Source organism: Hylobates moloch, unplaced genomic scaffold (assembly GCF_009828535.3).
Source record: "Hylobates moloch isolate HMO894 unplaced genomic scaffold, HMol_V3 SCAFFOLD_4, whole genome shotgun sequence".
NCBI classification, from domain to species: Eukaryota; Metazoa; Chordata; class Mammalia; order Primates; family Hylobatidae; genus Hylobates; species Hylobates moloch.
In genome coordinates, this window is record NW_026652279.1 from 69,811,558 (window position 1) to 69,832,520 (window position 20,963).

Genomic DNA, 20,963 nt, shown 5'->3' on the forward strand with positions numbered 1-20,963 from the left:
TAATCCATTAAGTTTCAAAAAGTTAGCAATGTGGCTCATAAAAATATAAAATAAACTTGTGTCAAAGATATTTTCAATTTCTTAATTAATGAATAAACCAATCAGATGGCAAGGCTGATTCAAAGAGCATTTTGAAGATCTGAATATTTATAGGCCTTTTGAGACAATATTAATGTAAGATTTCTGGTATGATAATCTATAGCACTTAAGCTTGTTTTTCTTCTGGATAGAAATAATTTGTATCTGTAGGCCGGGCACGGTGGCTCACGCCTGTAATCCCAGCACTTTGGGAGGCCGAGGCAGGTGGATCACGATGTCAGGAGATCGAGACCATCCTGGCTAACATGGTGAAACCCCATCTCTACTAAAAATACAAAAAATTAGCCGGGTGTGGTGGTGGGTGCCTGTCCTCCCAGCTACTCAGGAGGCTGTGGCAGGAGAATGGCGTGAAGCCGGGAGGCGGAGCTTGCAGCAAGCCGAGATTGCGCCACTGCACTCCAGTCTGGGTGACAGAGTGAGATTCCATCTCAAAATAATAATAATAGTAATAATTTCTTAATATCTTTTAAAGTACAAAGACCCTACTAGAGTTAGTTACTAATATTTGCATTGTTATTTATTTTGTAGACCAAAATATTTTGTTCACCTTGATTAGATTATTACTTCATTGGAGCATGATGTTTGTTCTTCATATTAGCAAATTCTTCTCATATATATAAGAATATTTAAAGAGTTATTTAGGGTATACTTAGACCCCACACTACCAGGAGCCAGAAAAATAGCTATGAATTTACCACATCCATAGATTGATTCATTGATTATTTTTTCATTTATCAACTATTAATTCAGTGTCAGACTCGGAGGATATTGCACTGAATAGGACACAGTCCCTTCTTTCATGGAACTCCATGTAATATTATTTATATGTCATATTTACTTAAAACTAATTTCTGCTTCAAATATCAATACATGTGCCATAAACATTGCTTAGAGAAAGAACTCACTGTAAAATATTTTTCAGCAATACTGATTTTCACCCAGGAACTTCTTTACTTGACTTCAAATGTCTGGAGCAAATACATCTGTCTCTTAATGCAACATACAGGTGGCAAAACAATGTTGGTGTTCACATTTAGAGCTCTCTAATTCTACACACTTTTTTTTTCTAAAACATCCAAAATATTTTTCTGTGTGTAAAAATATAAAGTAACCAAGATTCAGTGAGATGTTGCTAAATGCACTTTAATGAGATCTTCTCAAATCTATTTTGCTGCCACTAATTTCAAGATATTTTTTCAATAAAGGATTATTTCCATTGATTGCATGAGAAATCACGAGAAATTAATGTCATCATGATGATAAACCAGGGCATAGGAAAATGAGATAGTGAATAATGAAGTTATATCATTATAATACATAGTTTTATGACATGACCAAGAATATTCCTATTATTCTAAAAATATATCAGTGTGCATATGCTGATGGACTTACCACTCCTTCATGTACTTCAGTGAGTCCATACACATGATTATTTTTTCAGTATTAAAAATATACTGCTTGGAGGAATTTACACACAATGCATAGATTTCATTTTATGTCATGGTTCTGAGGAAAACTGTTCTACCTTTTACAGCAGAATGGTATAATACCAGGACATGTATATTTTTGCACACAATTTCAAGGGACTTATAGACTCTCTAGAATAATATCCAGGTGAAGCAAATATGTCACAAAAAGACTGTGTCAACATTAAATATTTAACTACCCAAGAAGATTTTGTTTTTATGTTCTACCAAATTATTTTCAAGATAAAAATTCATTTCAAATTAAATAATAGGACTCAATTTATTTTGTAAATAAGACTAGAAAATGCTTAAATTAGGGAAATACTATTGTATATATCACACTAAAGACTATTTAAGGATAAAAAATTTTCAACAAGAAAAGTGATTAGTTTTTAAAGATCATATTTATGCTTCTGTTGCAAATATTAATTACTGGCTCTAATTGAGCATATCAGTAATCTATGATGTACTTACAAATTGTATATACCTTTGATTAAATAACAGGGTAAATCACAAGGATAAATTATGTTTTTTATTTTATTAAGTAACATCATTATTTTTGCAAATTTCCTTTTCTAAAGGAAGACCTATATATTATGTCCATGAGCATAAAAGTGTGTTTTGCATGAGTGGCTGGTTCACATGAAGCAAAAAAGAGTAGTTAATAACATGTTTGGTGAGTGGAACACAAGTGTGCAACATAGATGAAAAGCTCCTTAAGTCCCTCAGGACAGTGTGAATGTGCAAATGCAGTCAGAGAGATCCCTGAGGAAGGGGGGGAATCCCAGAGGAATGACCATGAAGGTTAGTGGTCCGACTGCCTTCTCATGAATGGGGAGGCTTTCTCCTCTGCGAAATTTGGAGGACTTGGCTTTCAGTGTTTTAAGGAAGATCACAGCTTTTTAGGCACATTCTGCATATCACATATGCTTCATTTGACAGTCTCAATACTGGATTTCAGATTCTGCTTGTTACATACAAATGTAGAATATTACTTATCTTTAAATGATAATAAATGAAACTGATTTTTTAAAGAAATTGGTGGATAATTTTCATGAAGCCACCCAACAATATCAGAGTCTGGAGACCAAACTGAGGTGCAGCAAACAGGCAGAAGGACATGTCTTCGGTTCTTTTCTCTTTGAAAAGGCTCATCACTCAACCGGGAGGTAAAATAAAGATAACCCAACACAGCAACAGCCATAGAAGTCTCCTTCACAGCCTCACAAATAAAGCACAGGACAGATCTTTTTTTTTTAACTTTTTTTTTTTGGTATGCTGACTTTGCCACAATAAATTTTAAAAAATTACTTGTCCACCCTAGAAATGAACCACATGTCAGCAAGTGGTTTTCTGTTGATGAAAAGCACCTGACGAATCCAGGAAGGAAAGGGAAACATTTCTTTGTTTTGTTATTGGGAAGGGATGGATTTGGTAAAGTATGACATAGTTCTAACACTGTTTTGTCCAGAAGGTTAAATTAAATATATTAATCTACATTTTCAAGTAACAATAGAACAGGTGACCTTTTTCAGAAAATCCACACACTCAAAAATGTTTTGTATTTAGTTCTGTCTTAGAACGTCTACTGCTATTATAAAACTAAAATGAAGATATACTTCATTTAAAATGTTCAAGGGTTAGATATGAAATTTGTGGTTGATTAAAGTGCTCAGGTTTCTGATTTCACTCTTTCTGGCTACTCTACTCAGTGCCTAATTTACTGCTTATCAGCAATTCTTCCTTGGGTGAGGTGTCAAATAAAAAGTGATAAAATCCACACAAATTAATTCTTAGCTCTAAGCAATGTTAAGAGCTCATTGGGAGCAAAGGTTGAATGTGCTCTTTAAAGTAAAATTTTGAATTATCTGTAGATCCCAATTTTCCATTCCCTGTTATTGTGGATAATTAAAAGTTGTATTTATACTTAAACTGAATTTGTTAGAAAATTCCTTTTAAAGTAAGAAAAAGAGGCTAAAACATGAGCCTAATTTTTTTTTAGTGCTTAACTAATCGAACTTGAATGACACTCCCAGTTCATGTTATGCCAGGAAATACAAGTTCCTCATTTTGTCAGTTACAAAGTGGGTTTTTGAAAGTTCTCATCTACCAACTGAAGAATGCAGAGACATGCTATAAATTACCAGACTTTTTGAGAAACGGAACAGAATTTATAAAACGATCTTATAATAAAGTAAATAATATAAACACATCACAGATATGGGAGAGAACAGTACAATTACCCTCCCCTACCCAGATGGAACTATAGAACTCTTCAAACCTAGTGTAGATCTACCATAGAGTAGGCTTACTTGCTACATATTTAAATATTCTGCTCTCTCTGGCCCTTACCTGGGTGATGAAGATCTTGTGCAGGTAGCCAGAGAAGTTCATTAAGTTACCCCAGGAGAGAAGGGTACAGTTCCTGTGAATGTGTGGTGCCATTTTTCCTAGTTGTACTGAAACTACGATATAACAGCTGAATGCCAGTTATTCCTAGATCATCTCACCCTTTTCCAATCAAGGAGGTTTTCTCTCAGGACCATCATGATAGGGCTATGATTTTTGGCACCAACTTGCAATATAAAAGAACTTACGAATAGAATGTGAGTGTGTATTTTGAAGGTTGTTAAATTTTGCTTCATTGCTTTCCAATTCATTTATTTAAAAAACTGGAAAAATATGATTAATTTTTCTAAGGATTTTTTAAACAAAGGCTTTAGAATTTCTCAACTTTGAAATCTCAATTACCAAATACTATTTTCATGCAAATGAGAGAAACATACATACTGCAGTTTTCTTCTAGGTTTTAAAGTCTTGGTGTTTAGAATTATATAAAAATAGTGCTTGCATAAAAATCATACTTGTATAAGACACAGGATACAAAATGGTAGCACAGTTTGACAAAGAAAATTCAGATAAGAATGTGACTGCCTGGGAAAGGAAAAAAAATTAAGGTGATAAGGGCAATGAAAATAATTATAGTGTACGTGGGAGGTGAACAATGACAACACATGGGCACAGGGAGGGGAACAACACACACCAGGGCCTGCTGGGGGTTGTGGGAAGAGGGAAGGAAACTTAGAGCACAGGTCAATAGGTGCAGCAAACCACCATGGCACACATATACCTATGTAATGAACCTGCATGTTCTGCACATGTATCCTGGAACTTAAAGTAAAAAAAAAAAAAAGAAAATAATGATAACGGTGGCTCAAACCTGTAATTCCCACACTTTGGGAGGCTGAGGCTGGCAGATGACTTGAGCTCAGGAGTTTGAGATCAGCCTGGGCAACATGGCGAAAACCTGTCTCTACAAAAAATACACAAATTAGCCAGGCGTGGTGGCCCATGCTTGTAGTCCCAGCTACTTGGGAGGCTGAGGTGGGAGGATCTATTGAGACCAGGAGGCAGAGGTTGCGGTGATCCAAGAGCACACCACTGCACTCCAGCCTGGGTGACAGAGTGAGACCCTGTCTCCAAAATAATAATAATAATAATGATAGCAACACCTTCCATTATCCTCTGTGGACTTTCAAACACATTCTAGGTGCTGTGGTACTGTTCTCCATTCAAGGAATTTACACGGTAGTAGGTAAGACAAATAGTACCAATATGGCAAGATACAGGCTTAAAGAGATGTTATCAAAGTGCACTGCAGGGATAGGAACACTAAGCTGGAAAACACCTACTTTCTTAGAAAAAGCAAAGGTTGGCAATGCTTTATGGAGAACCCGATCTGAGAATAATGGGCATTTACAGGACGTATAAGCAGGGAAAAGCATTCTAATCGGAGAGGCTGGCTATGGAAAGTACAGAGGATTAAAAAAACATGGACTTTATGAGAAAACCAAGCAGGCAAAAAGAACAAGTTGCAGAGCTGATTTCATAAAAATATGCAAGGGTAGAGTAGAAAAAGCTGTGGAATATTTATTTTTGCTTATAACCTAGGGGAAATCAATCACTGAGGTATGAGCAAGAAAACAGCATGAAGAGAAACAGTTTCCAGCTATTATAGAAAGAGGATTTGCAGAAGCATTGATCAAACGGGTTCCCTGAGACAGAATATGGTCTCATCCAGGTTCTCTAATACTGTTTGAGAAATAAAGATATCCTTGGTCCCCAAATGATAGCAGGACAGGAGAACTAGGAAAGCATGCAGAGTTTCTGCAGATAGGTTCTCGTACCATCGATGGTGCCTAGAAGTGGTAGGAGAATGCAAGAAGGAAATTACCCTCTAGTGAGCATTCAATACATTACAGCGAATATTTTTTAATACACATGATCTTATTTAGTCTTCACAACAATCCTGTGAAATATGAATTATTATCTCAAAGTAAAACATAGTTAAACTAAGTTCCAGAGAGGTGAACTTATCCAGTATTACACCACCGATAGAGGTGGTGGTATGCCCCTAAAATGGGATCTAAAACCCTGCCTGTCTGTCTGGTATCACAACTTACACTCTTTCTGTAGAATCTCCTGTCTCAAGTGGTACCTCTGTCGTTGGGTATATAGCAGCAAGACAACCATTTTGCTTTCAGGGAGAAGGCTTTGTGACATGATTCTAAGTTAATTCCTCTCTGGTTTTATGGGAAAGTGGTGGCAGCATTAGAAGCCAGGCGAGTGCGACTGTGAGATTAAAACGGGTCAATTTTTAAAGGAAGCCATGGTACTAATGAAAGGAGCATAAATCCCAAAAATATTTTGTATGATGAATTGAGAAGATATAGTGACCAATTGAATATCTGAAATGAAGGAGAGCCAGGCATTAAGGAATGACTCTTCTGGCATGAGAGACTGGAGAAAGAACCATCGAACAACATACAGAATATAGAAGGGGAAACAAGCACCAGGTAAATGTGACATGAAAGCAACAATACATAATTTAGTGATTATTAGACTTAGGAGAGAGAAGTCAGGGATTTTACAACCACACATTTCATGTATTTCTGGTAATTAATATATTTCAGGCTCAGGCAAACTACAATATAAAGGGCTATAAAACTTATTATCGGTGAGGTCAGGACAGCTCTGAGGACGATTATTCGGGATCATTTAAATATATCATACACAATGTAAGTTCTGAAATAGACACTACTCTTGTGATGGGAGAGATGCAAATCACATTTGAGAGTCCATTTATTATAGCTGTTGTCTGAAAAGTTGTTAGGGCAAATAAGACATTACAAAGAGTAGGAAAACAGATTTATTGCTATGACACTTTTTATGTGCTTTGACTATTGCACAATTTGAAATAATTGGCATAATAATACTTATAATCACTATTATCAAGTCTGAATATCATTTTTAGCTATGGGAAGAAAGACACAAAATCTGTTCATCAGTGTAAAAATTCAGAAGCTAGAGAGGCGTGGCTGGAAAAATGAAAAATTCAAAATAGAAACAAAAACATTTTCTTTGCCTTGTCTTGGGAGCTTTCATACTTATAGAATTATCTTGAGTTGAAAACAGAGTTTTATTATTTATTTGAATTAATTTGGTAATTTTTGACTCTTTGAAGTCAAAAGTAATTCCAAGAATGTATTTCGTGAAGAAATAATGTGCTTATGAAAGCACACCTATACACATGTCCCAGTCCAGGACACTGATGGTCATGTGCAGCTGTCAATCTCATTCCCATCAATTCTAGGTCTGTTTCATTCAGGGATTCATATTATAGGTATCAATTCATTCTTTCATTCACAAGGTTTATTGAGTGCTTACAATAATTGTGCTAGGCACTATTCCAGTCCACTATATTGACTTGAGAATAAAACTGAAAAAAATATTTTCCTAATAGAGAAACATAAATTAACAGAGAAATAGAATTTCTAGGAGGGATAATGCGCTATGAAGAGTGATAAGTAAAAAGGCCTGTTTTACATAAACAAGCTTGAAATACTGGCTAGGGATCCAATCATGTCGCATTTTAAAGGGCATCATTAGGGTTATGTATTGGAGTAGCACGCATAGGGCTTGCTGATGGGTTGGACAAAGGAAAGACCCCCACATTTTTGGTCTAAGCAACCAAGGGTATAGTAGGACTATAGTAGGAAAGATTTGTGGAGGAACAAGTTTAGATGGAACATCAAAAAGTTAATTTAGTACATATCTATTTTGAATCATTGAGTAGACATACAAGGAGAGATTTATAGCTCTTTGATATCTAAGTAAGAAATCATAGGGGATTCAGGGCTGGGATAAAGATCTAGGAGACCTCTGCATATGTTAGCTTTTTTTTTTTTTTTTTTTTTTTTGAGACGGAGTCTCACCCTGTTGCCGGGCTGGAGTGCAGTGGCACGATCTTGGCTCATTGCAAACTCTGCCTCCTGGGTTCAAGCGATTCTCCTGCCTCAGCCTCCCGAGTAGCTGGGACTACAGGCGCACCACCATGACCAGCTAATTTTTGTATTTTTAGTAGAGACAGCGTTTCACCATGTTAGCCAGGATGGTCTCCATCTTGACCTCCTGATCTGCCCACATCAGCCTCCCAAAACTGCTGAAGTTACAGGCGTGAACCACCGTGCCTGGCCTGTTTTTGTTTTTTTTTTAAGCCTGTAATCCCAGCACTGATGCCTGTAGTCCCAGCTACCAGGGAGGCTGAGGTGGGAGGATCACTTGATCCTGGGAGGTGGATGCTGCAATGAGCTGTGACTGTGCCACTGCAGCCCAGCCTGGGTGAAAGCATGAGACCATGTCTCAAAAAAAAAAAAAAAATATGGGACCAGCTGAGAAAACCCGAGTGGAGATATGGATAAAGAAGGGAAGAGAGCTGAAGATGTATTCCTAAAGTGTCCCAACATCTAGAGGTCTTGAAAAGGAAGATGAACTACAAAGTAGACTTTGCCGGGGCAAGAGCATCTTGAATCAGTAACTGTTGATATTCTCCATCATAACTGAGAATCAGTGTACTTGGAAAATAAAAACTTTTAAAAAAGAATACTAAGGAGAATGGGTACCATTGAGATTTTCAAAATCTAATTTATAGGATTATAAATTAATATAAACTGTTACAACATTTGCAATAGACAGTACGTTACTGCCATCCATTTAATTAAAAAATCATTTATTAAATATATACTTTTAGCTTTGTGACAGTAGCTTACATGATATATGTCATGCTGTCTCTTAAAAATATTAAAATCCTATAAAGACACATGCACACGTATGTTTATTGTGGTACTATTCACAATAGCAAAGACTTGGAACCAACCTAAATGTCCATCAATGATAGACTGGATTAAGAAAATATGGCACATATTCACCATGGAATACTATGCAGCCATAAAAAAGGATGAGTTCATGTCCTTTGTAGGGACATGGATGAAGCTGGAAACCATCATTCTCAGAAAACTATCACAAGGACAAAAAACCAAACACCGCATGTTCTCACTCATAGGTGGGAATTGAACAATGAGAACACATGGACACAGGAAGGGGAACATCACACACCGGGGCCTGTTGTGGGGTGGGGGGATGGGGGAGGGATAGCATTAGGAGATAATTAGGAGATATACCTAATGTTAAATGACGAGTTAACGGGTGCAGCACACCAACATGGCACATGTATACATACGTAACTAACCTGCACGTTGTGCACATGTACCCTAAAACTTAAAAGTATAATATAAAATATATATATTAAAATCCATATAAAAGACAAGTGACTATCCTATGGTTGCATTAATCTTCTAAATAATAATGTGCATTTATATAAACCTTAAAATTTTACAACACATTCTTTGACTAACCCAGACAACTGTATAAGATTGGGAAGGTAAATATTATTGTCACCATTTTCCTAACAAGCACTCTGGATTCAGAGAGGCTAATTGATATGAATAATATTATCCAGCTAGGAGCTAGCAGATCTGTGACCTGAATAAAGATATTAGGGCTCCTAATCCATTGCTGTTCCCAAGAGTAACATTTATTATGTTGTTTCATTTCTTACGTACACATATAATTGGAGGCAACACGTATGGCTTGTGCAGGTTGTGTATCACACGGATAAGCCATGAATGGTCCCCTCAAATTGGGCAGTAAGCAATCTGAGCAAAATAAGCAGTAGCTGTTCTTAAAAATCATACTTTGCCTCAAATAAACTCTGAAACATGGAGATGTAAGAGTTAAAACTAGTCTGTTATCCTACTGAGGATAGTTATCACCCTGCCAAATTATATAAAAGAAAACATTAAATTTTCAAAATGATTATTATAATTGAGAAGATGGTTAAATATAAAATCTGCAGGTTTTTATCTGATTTAGTATTTTATGTCTACCTCTCATTTTCTATAAGCATTTTTCTTAATTCATTTTTTCTTTGATTTATGTTCACTCACCCAAATGTTCTTTTAACACCATCTCCAAGTCTCCACCCTATTTTCTTCCCATAGGCTCCTGGACCTATCCTTCCTTTCACCTTGAAACACTATTGGCCATTAGTGAACCAATGATCAGTGGCTCTGGCCTTTCCTGGAAGCAGGAGTCATACGGACTTTCATCCCTCCAGTGTCCATTTTGCATTACGTTCTTTGATTTACCACATTTTTTTTCACTAATTGTCAATTTATTTTTCTTCATGGTTTAAAGCTGGGAATGCTTACCATATTGTGGTAGATTGAATTGTGGGTTTTCATCACCATTTCGCCTCCTCATGTTCCTGTTCTTTTGAGAAGTTCATGAAAGGCTCATAGTCCAATTCATTCTCCCCCAAACTCCTCCTTAAAAAAGAAAAGAATAAAACAAATCATTTCTTTTCTCTTCTCCTGAAATTTTCCCAGCCACAATATACGCTGGCTGATCTGCTCAAACAATTGTTACCTTTCTTTTCCCCTCTCTGACCACTAACCACTTTTGAAATAAAATATCCAGTTTAGAAGTCAAGAAAAGAAAAAAAGTCTTTTTTGGGGGGAGATGAAGATCAGCTGTAATAGCTGCATTATAAAATGCATACTAAATGAGAATATTTGGCTTGTTCCTTTTGTAATTAACGTTTATTACTATCTACTAGATATTTGATTTGAGAATAAATTAGGTAATTGGAATTAAACTTAACTATGACATTTGGGACAGTGGTTTTGCTGACAAGCCCCTTATGACACTATCATCCCCGACACAGGGGAGCAGGAACAGTGTTATCAAATAACTAAAAAGTCAATCACTAATATTTTGGGATTTGAGGGATAATGGAAATATATCTAGAAGGTAAGAGACATCACAATATCAACATCACGAACATTTTAATATAAAATAAGCTAATGGCATGCTACTTTCTATGCTTTGTGGGATTAAGAGTAGGGTATCATAAGATGAAGACTGCATATATAAGATAGGCTCAGTTTCTCATGAGAAGACAAAAACAAAAGTAAACCGATGATGCTGGCCCTTTCTATTTCATAGAGTAGATATGAGTATCAATGCAGATAAGGTACTTGGAAGTACTTTGGAAAATAAAAGATTCATACAAAAGTGTAACTTATGGGTTTCTGAAATTCTTTACAGGGGCTTTCAATTAAAAAACAGTGCAGAAAAACATATGGATCTTAGAATCTAAACAACGTGTTTAATTTAAACAATCTCTGTGGACCAAAAATATACATCATTCATTATTTAGTATTTTTAGGTAGAAGTAAAATCTTGAATAAAACACAACTGGTATGAAATATCAAATACTGCCAAAGGGTTGGTTTATTCATTGGCAATTCTATTATTTGTTGTCTAAATCAGTTAGAAAATCAATTATTACTTTCAGTTGAAAGATAGTTGATTTGACATATTCAAGAATACTTACTGACTTTTGATTTAGTCATATTTAGTACCACTCAAGATAAATTTTAATTTGATTTATCTGAGTTAATAGTCATGCAGAACTTTACAAAACATAAGTAAGGTTATAAATGCCATTGTTACATGAATCTGTAAATCTTAGCCACTTCATTTTATGTTCATTCCTTCCCCATTAAGAAAGAAAACTGGTAATGCTAATTATAATAAATTTATTAAATTGATTTTAATATATACTCTCAAGTATTTGAGAGCATATCAACTCTCAAATTTATTACAATTTACCTTTTAAATTTAAAGAATGTGAAGATATTTTATGAAGTGCTATTGAATAATTATTCTAAAACTTTTTAGCATATGTCCAAACGACTAATTACATCTTTGATGGTATGTAACTATCCTGTTTCATATTTCTTGACATCTTGATGTCATATTGGGCATAAATCATGTTAAAATGGGTCATGATTCAGGGAAACCAAGTTATTGGAATCTTTACTCGTATCTGTTGTTTTATCTTTGCTCAGCATGTTTTAGGATTTAGACTTGTTCATTATTATTATCTTTTGAATTTGGGTTAAAGTGTTTCTATTCCTCCAAAAGAAATTCACATATCTACACAGAAATATGAAAAGCAGGATATTAAAATTAAGAATTAAACTTATATATAGCATTGTAATAACCTTGAAAACAGGCCCAATAATTTTTTTTTAATTTTATTATTACTATACTTTAAGTTTTAGGGTACATGTGCACAATGTGCAGGTTTGTTACATATGTATCCATGTGCCATGTTGGTGTGCTGCACCTATTAACTCGTCATTTAGCATTAGGTATATCTTCTAATGCTATCCCTCCCCCCTCCCCCCAGCCCACAACAGTCTCCGGAATGTGATGTTCCCCTAACTGTGTCCATGGGTTCTCATTGTTCAATTCCCACCTATGAGTGAGAACATGCAGTGTTTGGTTTTTTGTCCTTGCCATAGTTTACTGAGAATGATGATTTCCAGTTTCATCCATGTCCCTACAAAGGACATGAACTCATCCTTTTTCATGGCTGCATAGTATTCCATGGTGTATATGTGCCACATTTTCTTAATCCAGTCTATCGTTGTTGGACATTTGGGTTGGTTCCAAGTCTTTGCTATTGTGAATAGTGCCGCAATAAACATACGTGTGCATGTGTCTTTATAGTAGCATGATTTATAGTCCTTTGGGTATATACCCAGTAATGGGATGGCTGGGTCAAATGGTATTTCTAGTTCTAGATCCCTGAGGAATTGCCACACTGACTTCCACAATGATTGAACTAGTTTACAGTCCCACTAACAGTGTAAAAGTGTTCCTATTTCTCCACATCCTCTCCAGCACCTGTTGTTTCCTGACTTTTTAATGATCACCATTCTAACTGGTGTGAGATGATATCTCATTGTGGTTTAAATTTACAAGAAAAAAAAAACAATCCCATCAAAAAGTGGGTGAAGGACATGAACAGACACTTCTCAAAAGACATTTATGCAGCCAAAAAACACATGAAAAAATGCTCATCATCACTGGCCATCAGAGAAATGCAAATCAAGGCCCAATAATTTTAAGAGTTAAATTGTTCACATTTGCTATTTAACTTTTTTCTCATTGTACTTAAATAGTTTGTAGTTTGTCAACAGTAATCATAAATTTTTGGTAGAAAAACTAATTAATATTGAGTCTCACTTTGGGAAATTTATAATATATAAAAATATTTTTGCTCCTATTAGTTAATATTCTTTTATCTTATATGCATTTTAAAACTTTATAACCTTATATATTGGCATGATGGAGATACTGGTCAGTTATAAAGTTTGTTCATTAATAAATAATTCACATATTCCAATTTCAATTCTTTATACAACTTGCTGAATTTCAGCATATGTATGAATGTGGAAAATAAGCAGAAAAATTATTTTTAAAAAAGGCATAGCATAATGATGATATCCAAAGACTTTTTTAAGAAAAGGCAAGAGAGAAAATAAAACAGAATTTAGTTAACATGAGATAATTGACTAGTATTCTTCCAGGATCCCAGAAGATTGAAACACGCAAACTAGATGAAAAATAAAACTGCCCTCTAAAAAAAAGTAAGTCAAAAGATAAAACAACCAGCATAAATATGTAAAATATTCCAAAGTTAAGCAAAAAAGAAAAAAAATCTTATTGTGTAACAATGGGATTTGTATACGAAAAACACAAATACCTGTATGTGTGTCTGGTTGCGGGGAAATGAAAACAACCATGAAAACTCGTAGTGACAATTGGTAAAATTATTTTAAATAGAACCTTGGCAGTATCCAATGCATCCCCCCAAATTACTGATAATTTGACCAGTAATCTTATTGCTGATACTAAACATGCAGAGATAATTTAAATGAAGTAAAACAGTGTGCACATGAGATAAGTCACTGAACTGTGTTTCACAGTGAAAAACTGGGAGTAAGCTCCCTCTGTTGTTCTGTATGTAATAGGATATTGCAGGGTATTTTTTTCTATTTCTTGGAATATTAGGCCAAAGCTGAAAACAGAGGGGAACGAGTATGCAATATATATTTATTAAACCAGCAATAAGGTGCTAGTTGTTGAGGATGGTCAGATTCCTGCAGAGCTTAAGGAGTAGGTTCTAAGTTACCCAGCTATACCATACTCTACCTCCAACACCTGGGACTAGCGTGAGGCAAATGAGGGGTCTAGGCTGCAAAGTTAAAGAAGCACTTGCCCAACCCTGAGTGAGTGCCTTCATAAAGTTTGTGCTCTACGCTTCTTTCCCATTGGACAAGGGTTTGGCCTGTAGACTTGATAAGATATACCTGTGGATGAGTAAACAGGGGAAAGCATAATTTGAGAGAAGCAAGGCTAAGGAAATAGAGGACAGGGGTCTGAGAAGAGAGGGGCAGTGGAGGAGCGTATCCACCCACTGTTTGGCGTGGCAGGACTGCAGGTCTCTTGTGGATCAAGTGCACACCTAGGATGACATTTAGGTTTGAGCCATCATCTTCCACCATTCCTACTGCTCCCCAGATTTTTCTGCTGCTGGAGATGCCTCACTTTGCAAGTAGCTTTCTTGGTACAGTACTTGGCAGGATGGCTTAAATAGAGGTGTGCTTTAGGTTTTTCAATTGACATAGGAAATATGCAGCCCTGCTGTGCCAAACAGCGGGCCTGAAGCTGCTCCACTGTCACCCTTCCTTTATGCCCATTCCCTTGTGCATCTATGATTTTTAAAACTCTCTGGTCTCTATGTTGATTTGTATCAATAATGTAAATGCTAGAAAAAACTTGAAGCTTTTGTCATATATGTGGATGTATTCAGTACAGCTCTTTGCAGGTTGTATGATTCATTCTGAGGGCTGCTTTACATCTTAGCCAAAGTCTCTTTGCTGAGAGCTTCTTCAACAAGATGCAAATAGTATGTGCAGAATCCCCAAAGTTAAACTGTTTATATAATTCATTAAAACAACCAAGGATAAATTACAATAACTCTTGTTTTTATTAAATCTTAAAATTGTAGAGTGCCATTTCTGAAGGTTATCAGTTTCCACAGAATTTGTACTTGTCAATTCCATCTTTGATGAAAAATATTTTTCTACTAACTCTCCTGAATTTGATAGAGCTGTGCTTGATGTAGCATAACTTCGTCAATAACATGAGCAATAGTACTGAGGTGGCATCGGCAAACCAATAAATGATGAAAACTTTGCCATACAGTTACATCATCTCAGTAGTCTTACCATTTGTCTACTTTAACTTCTTAAATTTAAACTTCCTTTATGTCACTTGGAGTAAAGGCATCTAAAAGATTGCTCACAACAGCAATAAAGTCACATTTCAGCTATGCATCTCATTTGTAAATTTAAGTTTGCAGTATTGCCAAAAGTGTTGGTTAGTTCATGTTCAAAACAACGACAAAATGCCAGAGCACTCAGTAATGCAACAAGTGTAGTATTCCCGACTGGTACAGTTTCACGGACCGGTAAATAATGTTTTGCTAGCTAAAATGCATACCATTCTGTGTAGGAATTTTGCAATGGGGATGGTAAGAACTGTTGCCTGACTTTCTAATTGAATATCAACTTTGTATTGCTTCTGATCATGTTTATTACCATTCAGAAAGTTATTATCACTATCAAAGATGCTTGGTATTGACTGTTTTTGTATAATGATATATTGCACACTATATAGAGATATACTTATTATCTTTCAAGAATTTAAAATCTAAGAAAACAATAATGATGTCGACTAAGATGGTTTAAAATGCATTGTCAAATGGAGTATCTGTCTCCCCCATGATAGCATTCAAGTATGGGGCTACCAAATCAGCAAAGTTGATACTTTTTCCACATATTGATAAGTACAAGAATTAATAAAGATAGGAAATCCAGTAACATTTCATTTTATTTGTGGGATATCTTGTGTGTGCACTCACACGTGCATGTGTGGCTATCTGAAACTTTAGTAAAACTATAAGCTCATAACATTCAGATTGGTCTATTTTTCTATACATAATACCTTACATTTATAAATACCTTTGTAACCAGCATTCTTATTTTGATACCAAAATATTCTGAGATTTTAAAGGGGGGGGCAATAATTATTATATCCATTTTTCAGGTAAGTAAACAAAAACACAAAAAAGTTTAGAGACTTGACCAAGATGGTATTACTAATAAGAAAATCAGGTAGTATTAGTTCATTGAACTTTCATAAGCTAGTTAAACATGCATTTGCCGATTATGTTAACCTTATTTTAGTCACTAGTCACTATGTACAGAAGGATTAAAGGCATGTTCTTCACTCATTCAGACTGAAGATGGGGGAGATATTTTTTAGACATAAACTATACATACATATAGTAAGTTCAATTGCAAATTTATACAAATAAGAGCTGTAAAATCCCACTAAATTAAATAGCAATTTCTGCAGACATTCTAGGTAGATTTTAATGAGGATGTGATTGTTAAGTGCTTCTGAGTTGAGAAAATCAGAATGGTAAATTAATCTGGTCTAGAGGTAAAGTTGAAAACTGCACATGGGGCCAGATTGTAAAGAATGTTTACATCAGGTTAAGAATATTTGATTTTTTACTCTTTTACCCATTTGCTTTTTGCCACTTCCTGTTGACCTCCAAGTACTACCAAAACAAAAAACAAACAAACTAACAAATTCTATAAAACACAGAAAGAATGCTTAAAATGTAAAAAAAGTCAGGAGAGCATTGCTATAGAAACTAATTAAAAATATTTCAAGAAATAGTTTCTGTAACTCATGGTCAAATGCTGCCAAGTGATAAGACAGGATGAGGGCTGAAGATTGTTTTGTGGATTTATCAATTTGGAGGTTACTGAAGATTTCAGTAAGAACACTCCGAAGAGAATGTTAGCCACTCAATTAAGCCCCTCTTCTTGCATAGAATTGTGTTTGGAAACTTAGTTCTTTCCTTAATCACATTTTCCTGTCATGTTTCAAATTTGCTCAAGGTTCACTTCTCTGCAAATGAAACTGAAAAATGAATCTAAACTACTGCATTTCATGAGAATAGATGGATTAATTTATTCCTCAATGAAAACTTGCATTTAATAATTGCCTAGATAACTTTTGTTTTATATACCAGAAAAGGCACAAGCCCCTTCACTGATATGCTGCAAAGAGGGAGATGAGTGAAATGCTGGGAGCTGGGTGTCACTTTTGTTTTTAGAAGGAATGCTACTAAGACATTACCATATGCTATATGAAGAATAAGTCATTGGCATCTATAGTAATCAATAGCTTCTAAATTTGCCTTCAGTGCAAAGTAAGGCAGGAATTTTAATTTGCTAATGTCAAAAAACTGCAGGAACTTACACTTTCCATCATGTTACTTCCCTTGTCAAAAACTTTCAATGTTTCTTGAGTGATAAACTGTATAACCTTAGATCATCAATGTAAACTGGTCATCAGTTCCCTCTTCTATAAAAATGGCATGATGATTTCTTTTTAGTATCATTTGGGAATTAAATAAAAACAGAAAGCTGTTAATACAGTGTGTGCATCTTCAAATATGGTAATTACATAGGAAATAAAAGACAAATCCATAGGCTCATTTGGTAACCTAGTACCAAGTTAGTACACTTCCTGATACTACCATAAGCTTGCTTTGCATTTGGAATATATTAAACTACTTATCTTTTAATTAAACATTAATCTTTTCTACTTCTGTATCAGTTCGTATATATATATATATTTGATTCACCCACAATGTTCTAAATCTGACCATCTTCATCCATTAAAACACTGCAGACACTATTTTTAATGTCAGGTTTTTAAATTGCCCCTGTTTATTACAGCCCAAAGTTATTTTCTTTCATGAATTCCCATGACACATCATTCCTGCCTTTTACAGAATTGTATTTTTGTAGTAAATACCATAGGTTGGTCCACTCAATACCCCTCCCACATTCCTTGACTTCCTTTTCCTGAACCATAGAGGCTACAAAATAATCAGTGACAAAATCGGGTTATGAAGATTGTCCATGTGTCATTGCTTGTAGCTTTTTAAATTTTGTCAAAGATGGAAAGGAAAATGAATGTTGGTATTGACTTCCTCCTTTGGTGCCTGCATTTCTCATGAACTCTCCCTCCTATATAAGAGTAATTTTCAAGTAGCTATGTAGGTATATTAACAACTAGAGCCATATCATTCCCTTACTAATTATAATTCATATTCTGGCTTCAATTTAGTATTTTCTATTGAGTAAGGACACCTAGAAGGAAACAAGTAGTATAGAAGCTGGAAGAAACATAATAATTCCTTATCTATTTATATACCAGATACATTCATGTTTATTGTCTTTATTGTGTCTTTTAATCATTTTAAGATGTTTACTGAATAGTTCCAATTTTGCAGAATTTTACAGATGGATAATTGAAGCCTTAATATTTGGAATCTAAAAAGATTGAACTCAAAGGAAGAGTAGAATGTTGGTTACCAGGGGCTGGAGAATGATAGTTGGTCATAGATTACAAAAATATGAGTTGGATAAGAGGAATAAGTTCAAGAGCTCTATTGTATAACATGGTGACAATAGTTAATAACAATGTATTCTATACTTGAAAATTGCTAAGAGAGATTTTAAGAGTTCTTAACACAAATGAATATTATATGATGTAATACATATGTTAATTAGCTTGATGTAGCCATTTCATAATGTATACATATTTCATGTTGCACACCATAAATATATACAATTTTTGTCCATTAAAAATAAATAAATGAAATAAATTAAGGCAGATAAAGTAGGTAATTTTGTTAAAATCATACACTAGGTTAGGATGCTGGGATTCAAATCTGTGAGTTTTTGATTTTATGGTCTCAGTCATTTTCAATTTTACCACATTGCCTCATTCGTTACTTTAAATGTGAAAGTGCGTACCACCAGGCACAAGACACCCTTTACCTTTACCAATTAGGTCTTATATAGCCTTATATAGCCTAGTAACCACTTTTAAAAATGCTATAAAGATTATCCCAGTAGCTTTCTGGTGTGTTAGTCTGTTTAGCATTGCTGTAAAAATCTGCACAAGACTGGGTAATTTGTTAAAAAGAAAAAAAAAGAGGTTTAATTGATTCATAGTTCCATGTGGCCGGGGAGGCCTCAGGAAACTTAAAATCATGGCAGAAGGGGAAGCAGGTATATCCTATATGGTGACAGGGGAGAGAGCATATGAAGGAGGATCTGTCAAACACATATAAAACCATCAAATCTGATGAGAACACACTATCATGTGAACAGCATAGGGGAACCACCGCCATAATCCAATCACCTCCCTCTCTCGACATGTGAGTATCACTGGTCCCTCTTGACACGTGGAGATTCCAATTTGAGATGAGATTTGAGTGGGGACACAGAGCCAAACAGTATCATTCTGCCCCTGGCCCTTCCCAAATCTCATGTCTTTTCACATTTCAAAACCAATCATGCCTTCCCAACAGTCCCCCAAAGTCTTAACTCATTTCAGCATTAACTCAAAAGTCCACAGTCCAAAGTCTCATCTGAGACAAGCAAGTCCCTTCCACCTATGAACTTGTAAAATCAAAAGCAAGTTAGTTACTTTCAAGATATAATGGGGATACAGGCACTGGATAAATGCTCCCATTCCAAATGGTAGAAATTGGCCAAAACAGAGGGCCTACAGGCCCCGTACAAGTCCGAAATCCAGTAGGCCAGTCATTAAATCTTAAAGCTCCAAAATAACGTCTTTTGACTCCATGTCTCAAATACAGGGCACGCTGATGCAAGGGATGGGCTTCCACAGCCTTAGGCAGCTCCTTCACAGGCTGATATTGAATGCCTGTGGCTTTTCCAGGCACACAGTGCAAGTTGTTAGTGGATCTACCATTTTGGGGTCTGCAGGATGGTGACCCTCTTCTCACAACTTCACTAGGCAGTGATCAATGGGGACTCTGTGTGGGGGCTCTGACCCCACATTTCCCTTCCACATTGCCCTAGCAAAGATTCTCCATGAGGGCCCTACCCTGCAGCAGACTTTTGCCTGGACAACCAGGCATTGCTATAAATCCTCTGAAATATAGGTGGAGGTTCCCAAACCTCAATTCTTGACTCTGCACACGCAGGCCCAACACCATGTAGAATCCACCAAGGCTCGGGGCTTGCACCCTCTGAAGCAACTGCCTAAGCTGTACTTTGGTACCTTTTAGCCACAGCTGGAGCTGGAGCAGCTGGGACACAGGACACAGTCCTGAGTCTGCAAAGAGCAGAGTGGCCCTGGGCGAGGCCCAATAAACCATTTTTCCCTCCTAGGTCTCTAGACCTGTGATTGTAGGGGCTGCCACCAAGATCTCTGACGTGGAGATATTTTCCCCATTGTCTTGGTGATTAACATTCAGCTCCTCATTACTTATGCAAATTTCTGCAGCAGGTTGAATTTATTCTCAAAAAATGGGTTTTTCTTTTCTATTGCATCACCAGGCTGCAAATTTTCCAAATGTTTATGCTCTGCTTCCCTTTTAAACGTAAGTTCCTATTTCAGATCCTCTCTCTCAAGTTCAAAGTTCCACAGATCCCTAGGGCAGGGGCAAAATTCCACCAGTCTCTTTGCTAAAGCATAGCAAGTGTGACCTTTGCCCCACTTCCCAAGAAGTTCCTCATCTCCATCTCAAACCACCTCAGCCTGGACTTCATTGTCCATATCACTATCAGCATGTTGGTCAAAATCATTAAATAATCCTAGGAAGATCGAATTTTTCCCTCATCTTCCTGTCTTCTGAGCCCTCCAAACTCTACCAACCTCTGCCCATTACCCACTTCCAAAGTTGCTTCCCTGTTTTCTGTATCTTTATAGCAGTACCCCACTCTTTGTACTAATTAACTGTATTAGTCCATTTTCACATTGCTATAACGGACTGCCCAAGACTAGGTAATTTATAGATTTAATTGACTCACAGTTCTGCATGACTAGGGAGGCCTCAGGAAACGTACAATCATGGCAGAAGGGGAAGCAAGCATTTCTTACATGGTGGCAGGTGAGAGTGCATATGAAAGATGAACTATCAAATACTTATAAAGCCATCAGATCTCATCAGAA

General features: G+C 35.9%; 1 protein-coding gene across 3 annotated transcripts in view; it reads right to left on the reverse strand.

Annotated features, from left to right (window-relative positions):
• The window catches only part of HTR1F (5-hydroxytryptamine receptor 1F), a 187,239-nt gene that overhangs the window by 147,281 nt on the left and 18,995 nt on the right, over nucleotides 1–20,963 (reverse strand). For all 3 annotated transcript variants that reach the window (XM_032150388.2, XM_032150390.2, XM_032150389.2), the window contains exon 2: nucleotides 10,175–10,291. The gene's annotated coding sequence lies outside the window, so the exon portion shown is untranslated. The remainder of the gene's footprint in view (nucleotides 1–10,174; nucleotides 10,292–20,963) is intronic.